Below are 9,252 nucleotides of genomic sequence, written 5' to 3'. Positions count from 1 at the left end.
TTCTTGTTGAAAAATAGACCTATCTTGAAATCAGTAGAATCTTGAATTTTATTGATATCTATACTAGCATAATGATGAGTTGTTAGTTTGGTCAAGAAGAAAAAGACCTTCCTGGCTTAATGACAACATTCCATGACAGAGACTTTCCATTTTCAGTAACCTTGAGTTTTCATACTGTGTAACCCAAAGAAAGAGGGTTTCTGGATAAAGTGCCTTGATAAAGCCAAACCAATGTACAGTAGGCTTTATATTAACCTTTTCCTTCCAAGACATTTAAACTATAAAAATAAGAAAAGAAAAATTGTTTATGTCCTTACTTAGAAAACATAATTAAAATTAATTAGATTAATTAATCTGTTCCCTCAGACCACTGCTCTCAGGTGCAGGTCCAGCAGAGGAAGATCTACCCAGTAGCATATAAAAACTGCATAAACCCAACAAATACGTATGTGTTCCAGCCAAAGGTAATGAATCAGGTCAGGCTGGGACTGATGACAAAGAAGAGGAGCTGCACATTTAGGTCATTTCTCAAAATAACATGTAAATTTTCTAGAGTAATTTAAAAAAAAAAAAAAAAAAAAACAAACAAAAACAACTTGAAAGCAGAATAATTTATTGTAGCTAGGTTACTTTTAAAGCTTTCTCCACAGCATTTGCATGGTACCCAAAAATGACAATAGTGAAGTGGAATCCCGTACCACCTGTAAATGCAGACAAAATTGGGCATTTGATGATGTATAAGAATAGGATTTACAGTTAGACTCAATGATCTTAAAGGTCTTTTCCAACCTAAATGATTCTATAATTCTAGGACTTCTATTTTTTAAGCCATAAAGTGACACAGTGTTATGAACCTTTGATAATATCTAATGTAAACTCTATTTCTACATTCTCTGTAGCCTTTAAGCTAGGAAATTGTTAGAGCTGTTGGGAGAAGGAAAAAAACACCGAACAAAAAAACCCCAAAAAACTGATTAAATCCCATTCTTACTCATTCTGTATCATAAAACACCAGAACGGGTACTTCAGTGGACAAGCATTTCTCATTTGTATGAGAACTTTAAAAAGAAATTCACCAAAGGGTCTTTTTTCTTGGGAATAAACTACTACTTTATACACAGTATGCCTCTTTGTTTATTTCACACACAAAAACATTTTTATAGTGATAATTTACTCTCTGATTTTCCATCTCATGATTATAGGTCTCTCCCTGAGTAAAATTTTTCACAAGGTTGGAATTAATAAATTACTTTTATCATTCAAAGTTTGAAATAATTATATGAAATCATGTAGATATATGGAAAATGCATGCTGCTCTGATTTCTTTCATGTATTATATATTGTTGAATTTGTAGGCTGGAATTTCAGAAACATGATTACCATAATTATTCTATGGAAGAAATAAAGCAGTTTCATTTTTTACTTTTTTGTAAGCAAGTCTGAAGAATTATTTCCCATTGTATTTTAAATATATTCTTTCTGATATGCTTTGCACATCGTGTTTCTGGTCCTCAAATTTCTACAGTACTTAGTTTTGTCCACATTTGGACCATAGACCTGTTAACTAATCTGAGCTGTTAGCTAATCTGAGCCCCATTCTCCATATCTTTATTATGGCTGTTAAGCAGTGGTCTATTTGCCTGAATATTTTCACAATAAGGTCCATTTCCCCTCCTCATATACTTACATATGTTTGAGAACTGCAGGTGGTAAAGCAGTGTTTCAAAGCTTGCCATGTGGATATAAACAGTTTCAATCTTTTCAATGTATATATGCCATTGTACAAAACAGAGTTCTGATTTTAAATGGTGTTTTACTACCAGGTACTGTAAAAATTTAAGTGACTTTTAAAACCACATCAAATCTACTATCATCAAGTGACTATTCCATTAATGTTCAATACATCAACATAGATCAAACTTGAAGACTGTGTTTTATACATGACTGTGATTATGGGCTGCTCAAAGTGCATAAACGTCGATGTTGTTAGAAAACAAAATAATCATCAAATAAAAGTTGTATGCACAAAACCAAGTTTTAAATCATGTTTCATTGTGTTTTCCCAATCTAAGAATGACAAAAAGTATTTAAATGTATGACTGTGTATGCATGCATGATCTAATTATTAAAGTATTAGATACAAGGATGAAATCTGGGATGTTCTAAACTCAAAATTTCCCACTGATTTCAGAGGATATAGTATTGCGAATATATTTTTAATAATAGCAAGAAAGCAGAAATAGATTAAGTAATTTAAGTTCATACAAGACTGCTTACCTAGGAATGCACTTTCTTGAATCTTTAAAAGAAGGGAGAAGAGGTAGTTCTTGGTGATTCTTAAGATCATAGGGATTTGTGGATGTAACAAAAAAGCTTAGCTTGATACAAACAAAGGGCTCAGCTATCTGTGGGAAAAGTATCTAAAGTGATAAAAAAATTAAACAAAGCAAAGAAATAAACTGATTACATAGTTCAAAGTAAATTTAATCTCTTTTTCTATTCATATCATGATGGCATGACAAATTCAGTCTGTATCTGTGTAACTAATTTATTTCACTTTCAAATGAAAGCTTTCAGAGGGATAATTCTTCTATTTGGCTAAGTGATGGAAAACCAGAAGGTAGTAAATGGCACACACACACACACACACACAAAAAAAAAAAAATCACAAGAACTCTTTAACGTAGCTTCAAACGGATAGATTTTTCAGACAGTAAAGTAACCTCATCACAAGACACTCCTGGTGAAAACATTTATCCTAGAATTTTATAAGCTCTATTAGTAATTTTTAAACATTAATAAACAATTGTCATTTTATTAGATTGTTCACTTTCTGCATTCTCCAATACAATCCAGTGTTGCAGCCTCAGTTAGTATCCCATTAAATTAAATTCTTAACTTTAAAAGAAAATCCCAACTGAAAGTTTACAGCAGAAATGAATGTATTACTGTTGGATAGAGGAAAACAGCTAATATGTTGGGCCAAATCTACTCTGATCTATGGTGAAATAAATCCTTCTCTAATCTAAGATTGGAATTTGCTGCCAACATACTCATTTTGAAGTGGCAGTTACCCAGGACTTGAGAGGTTAAGACTGTTAGGGCTCAAAACAACATTACATATCTGCTAGTATTGAAAGCCTTAAACTTTATGATATCTATTTATAAAAGTGCTGGTTTTGCATACTGTTGAAAGTCCAACGTTTTCAAACACAGACCTTTAATTTCACAATATAGACAAGTACTAAATTCCACAGATCTACACGACTGTAGCAATAATTCCATTCAAATGCATCAATGTGTTAAAAAAAAATCCAGAATTATTTGTTTTAGAATTACATATTGTGAACTACAGTTACTCAAAAAATCCTACTGCTTTCATAAAGTGAGATGATGTTCTGCTGTTCATATTTTTGCTATCATCTCTTTAGCTGCAGATAACTTTAGTTAGGTACAAATACAATTGAAAAGACCTATGACTTAACATTGCACTCTGAGCAGGATCCAGCAGATGGCACACACAGAAAATGTATTCATGCAACAAGAACAGCTTATGTATTATCGAAGTCCCTGTTGATACACAAAAGCTAAAAGCCAATAGACTCCTATGGTGTTACACAGTTATTAAACACTGCTTTAGGAAGAGATGGAGTCATTCTAGAGTCATTGAAAGTGTAGAGGTAGAGAGAAAACCAACCACCAATACTGTGGACAGAATTTATTGGCATTATTCCAATTAGTACTGGCATTACAACATTATTTTCAAATATCATCTTTTATTGAACGTGTTCTCCCAGTCTACTTGAGTGGAATCTGTATGTATCATTTGGCATCAAGACTGATAGAACCCTGCTTAGTAAGTTTCAAAATTATTTCTGAGAAATTGTAAGGCTCCGATGGTATTTTAAGTATAATTCAGCTTAATTTAATTAATTTGATGCATTGATACTAACTCACTTTCTCTTAATAAGATATTTTTATATATTTTACCCTGTTGCTTGGTTAATTTAATTTAGTGCCTCTGTGGCATTCTTCCATAGTCCACAGTAGAACAGGAATCTCTAATGAAACATTAGAGTCTTTGAAGGAAAGTTGGGTTTTGTGTATTGATCCTTCAATGAGTAATGCAGGTCCCAATATTTCATGCAGCCTCACCACACTTCTACAGTATTTACAAACTTACCAGTCCAAGAATTGAGCAGGTCTTCATAACAACTCTTTATTCTTTAAATAATTGCCAGTCAAAATCAAGACTAGTCAACTCAGCTGCAAAAAAGGATACGTTTGGCACAATGCGTACAACTCCATTAAACTGCCTGATTAGAGCTGAAAATACCTCCCATCGGATTTCAATCATTTAATTCCTCTTTAGTTTTAGAAGAGCTGATTAGCGTCTCACTCAATGCTTTATAAACTTACCCTTACCTTGTAATGATATGTAGATGGAGTTGAATTTCATTCTCCATTTAGCAGCCATTGAAAGATTCTTGGCAAGTAATTATAGATCAAAATAGCTATATTCAGAAACTGCACCTTCTAACACCTATATGCATATTTGTTTTTATATTCACCTTTTTTCATTCCAGCAAATGTTAGAAGATATTTTTCAGTGTTAAACAATAGCTCAAGAGAGACATGAGAAGAGTATAAATCAGTATTATTAAGTATGGTGATAACTGCATTAAGAAAATTGGCACTTACTTCCATTTCAGAAAGCACATAATTAAATTTTGCAAAAGGATTAGATCCAGCTACTGAATGAATATTAAAGCAGCTGCAAATGGATCTTTTTCTGTTTGATGTGAAGTGAAATGTTTTCAAATGAAATTTCACCAGCTCAGATGTATAAATACAAATGAAACTATATTCATTGGTCTTGTCTTCCTTCTTACATGAAGAATAATGCAAAGAAGATAAATTCATACTACCGAAATATTATCAATTCATTATATTACTTCACCTAAGGATCTCAAAGCATGTTATGAGTATCAATTAAGTCTTTGAAACAGAGCTGACTTGCTAAACCCACGCCCCAGAGAAAGGTTACAGTGAAAAACAATTTACTGTGTAGCTCAGGAACTAATTGCCTGAGGGCCCTTCACCCAGATGACAATCTTTGGACAAAACCCCGACATTGGGACCATAATCCAGTTAAAATGCCTTTGCTTAGATGCCAGGATATATGACCAGAGTCTGCATGGTATGAAAAAATATGATTATGTATACAGTAAATATTTCTCTAACACTATGTAAATCATATGATCTAACAATTTCACCAAAGGTTAGCAGAGCAGGAAATATATAATAAATAACAATACTTTGGTTAGAACATACAGTAAAACTCAGGGATAGCAGAAAGTTGGAGACTGAAGAAAAATAAGAAGGTAAGCTAACTGTTATTGCAAGTGTGTACCTGTGGCTCCAGGGAACCTACAGGTGAAAAAGATGACAGCACCATCAGGAATAACACCTCCTTGTCAGAACTGGGGACACTAATGTCTTCTTGTGACACTCCACTTAGGGAAGAATAGCCATTAACCTTGTGACTCCACACATAATCAAGGTGCAAGGAAAACACTTCAAAAGGGATACATACCACTTGCTAAAATGTAAGGCAGCAATAATAAGCCACAGCTGGTATTGTTACTAATTGGATTACCAGTAAATTATTGACTCTATACCATGTGTTTTCCTTCAGGTAACCTGCTTAAAATAACAAGTGCAAGAACCTCGGTTTTTTGGTTGGTTGATTTTTTAACAGCTACTTAAAATTATATCAAGGAATGACAACTCCCCATTTTCAGTTCCAGCTACACACTAGAGCTCTTTGCCATAATAGGAGAATGTCACCTAGCAAATACAAAAGCCTGTTGAAATCCTCTTAAATTTGAGTCATTTATCTTCAAGCATTTCTGAAAAGTGCCATGGGAACTGTATCACGACCCCATAAAGGATAAATTGTTTTGGAGAACTACTTCTTACAGGGTTAAAAGGTTTTCATACAGCATGCTAGTGCAAAACATTGGCATGAGATAGCAAGGCTTGTGATTCACAGGATGAGGAAGTTTACGCAGACTACACAAAGAAGATATACTCCCTAGTGAGGATTCTCTCCTGAGCTCTCTCTGTGCTCTTTGGAAACTGTGCTCCTTCTCAAAAGCCCTGTGGAAGAGCTCAAATTTAAGAAGGCCAAGGCTCTGCAATTTAGCTACTACCAATAACAATGGAATGCCAGTTCACGTAATTGTAAAAAAACAAGATAAATAAACAAACATACAAATCCACAACCCACCATATTTTTTGAAAGAGAGGGCAATGATACAGTATGCAGTATTGATGTCCAGGAATAGTCTCCAAACATCATAACCTATTGAAAGCCCAAGTTTGCCATGTTCTTTAAAGTTTTCAAGGTACAGATCATCAATTTGTGAGCAGTTTAAAGCATAATATTGGACCTACTTAAATTTCAAACTATGTATTAAATTTTCTGTTTGAAGTCTGCTAACATGAATCTGTTTCCACATTATATTTTTTTGATTAAATTATTAAATTCCTAATTCTCCTCTGAGAATTCAAGGAGTTCTCTTCAGGACAGAGCATAGGGACAGAGCATGAATAGCGCAATAGGAGACTCAACCAATTCAAAATGCTGCTTCAGTATTTGGCTTCTGAAGAGGCTGATTAATTAGCATGGTGTTTCTGTGACACCATAGTCTTTCAAACAAAATACCACAGACTGAACTTGGATTAGAGTAAAAACCCTTAATGAATATTACTGCAGTGGAGCCTTTGCGAGTCCAATGACTATTTATATATTAGTCCACAGTTTGAAAAGTTAAAAAATAAACTGAAGTGTGACATTTACTCACCAAGCCTTTTTAGAACTTACAAGGTGTGGTTTACAGGGGTTCATCTCAGTATTCTGAGCAAGTCTAATGAAACGTCATGTAAAGTCAGTGCGATTTAAAAGTTTAAGTGTTACAATTGCTCCTGAGAGCAAGGAAAAATTAATTCTAAATATATTTTTAAATTACTAGCAAAGACATGTCATTCTAATTGAGTAGCAATAAACAGCAGTACCTATGTACAACATATATCCTAGAGTAACAGGTGTCTTCCTTCAGCCTGTCATATGAGGTTTTTTATGCTTTACCTCATCTGCAAAGCATTACCATTATTACTTTTCATCGTACATTAATTCTGAAAAGTTAAGGCAGTACTTTGTGCCACAATCTGGTTCTGTGCACCAAGTCCAAACATTTTCTATGGGTTTTTTTGCAGTGATCATTCTTTTGCAAAATATATTTTACTATTTTATAACTACTTACTATTGGCAGTTTCACTGTGCTATTACACTAATAAATTATTTTTCTATACCATTCTGAAACCTTCCATTTACTTATCCATCCATTTTGCAGTAACATGACAACAGCTTACAACAGCTTAACTGATTTATCAAGGAAGAAACTTTCCACAGCAGAGACTTAGGCCTCATACTACATGGCATTTAGTCTTTGGTCTCTTTTTCCCACTTATGATTGTCCAAAATAACGAAAGTGCTGTACTGGAGCCTTCCAAAGCAGTATGTTTTTGTGCATAAAACTACACAAAACTGAAGGTTTTAATGCATGCTTTGAGATAAATATGAGATCATGCAAAAGATGCAAAGCCTGTTGGCTGATGGAGAAAACAATACTTGGATTTTGGAGGAGATTTACCTATCATACTCTCCCTCTGTCCTGGAAAGGGCTAGTTGAAGCTCTCCAAAAGAGTACAAAGATCTCGTTAGATCATACAGAGAGGGAATTAGAAAGGCAAAAGCCCGGCTAGAGCTCAGTCTGGCCACAGTCGTAAGGGATAACAAAAAATGTTTCTACAAATACATTAACAACAAAAAGAGAGCCAAAGAGAGTCTCCGTCCTCTACTGGATGCGGGAGGGAACGTTGTCACCAAGGATGAGGAAAAGGCTGAGGTACTTAATGCCTTCTTTGCCTCAGTCTTTAATAACCGGACCAGGTATCCTCAGGGAATCCAGCTCCCTGAGCTGGATGACAAGGATGGAGAGCAAAATAAACTCCCCATGATCCAGGAGGAAGCAGTTAATGACCTGCTATGCCACCTGGACACTCACAAGTCTATGGGGCCTGATGGCATCCACCCAAGGATATTGAGGGAGCTGGCAGAGGAGCTTGCCAAGCCACTCTCCACCATTTGTCAACAGTCCTGGTTAACAGGGGAGGTCCCGGATGACTGGAGGCTTGCCAACGTGATGCCCATCTACAAGAAGGGCTGGAAGGAGGATCTGGGCAACTACAGGCCTGTCAACCTGGCTTGGGTGCCAGGGAAGATTATGGAGAGGTTCATCTTGAGGGCACTTACAGGTCATGTGCAGGACAACCAAGGGATCAGGCCCAGCCAGCACGGGTTCATGAAAGGCAGGTCCTGCTTGACCAACCTGATCTCCTTCTATGACCAGGTGACCCTCCTACTGGATGAGGGAAAGGCTGTGGTTGTTGTCTACCTGGACTTTAGTAAAGCCTTCGACACCGTCTCCCAGAGTATTCTCCTGGAGAGGCTGGCGACTCGTGGATTAGACAGCTGCACTCTTCACTGGGTAAAAAACTGGTTGGAGAGCCGAGCCCAGAGAGTTGTGGTGAATGGAGTGAAATCCAGTTGGCAGCCGGTCACAAGTGCTGTCCCCCAGGGCTCAGTTCTGGGGCCGGTCTTGTTTAATACCTTTATCAATGATCTAGATGAGGGGATCGAGTGCTCCCTCAGCAAGTTAGCAAACGACACCAAGTTGGGCGGGAGTGTTGATCTGCGCAAGGGTAGGAAGGCTCAGCAGAGGGATCTGGACAGGCTGGATCCATGGGCCGAGGCCAATTGTATGAGGTTCAACAAGGCCAAGTGCCGGGTCCTGCACTTGGGTCACAACAACCCCATGCGACGCTACAGGCCTGGGGACGAGTGGCTGGAAAGCTGCCCTGCAGAAAAGGACCTGGGGGTGCTGGTTGACAGCCGGCTGGATATGAGCCAGCAGTGTGCCCAGGTGGCCAAGAAGGCCAACGGCATCCTGGCCTGTATCAGAAATAGTGTGGCCAGCAGCAGCAGGGAGGTGATCATGCCTCTGTACCCGGCGCTGGTGAGGCCGCACCTTGAATCCTGTGTTCAGTTTTGGGCCCCTCACTCCAAGAAGGACATTGAGGTGCTGGAGTGTGTCCAGAGAAGGGCGACGAAGCTGGTGAGGGGTC

Source organism: Gavia stellata, chromosome 13 (genome assembly GCF_030936135.1).
Source record: "Gavia stellata isolate bGavSte3 chromosome 13, bGavSte3.hap2, whole genome shotgun sequence".
NCBI lineage: Eukaryota > Metazoa > Chordata > Aves > Gaviiformes > Gaviidae > Gavia > Gavia stellata.
This window is presented reverse-complemented; position numbering follows the sequence as displayed.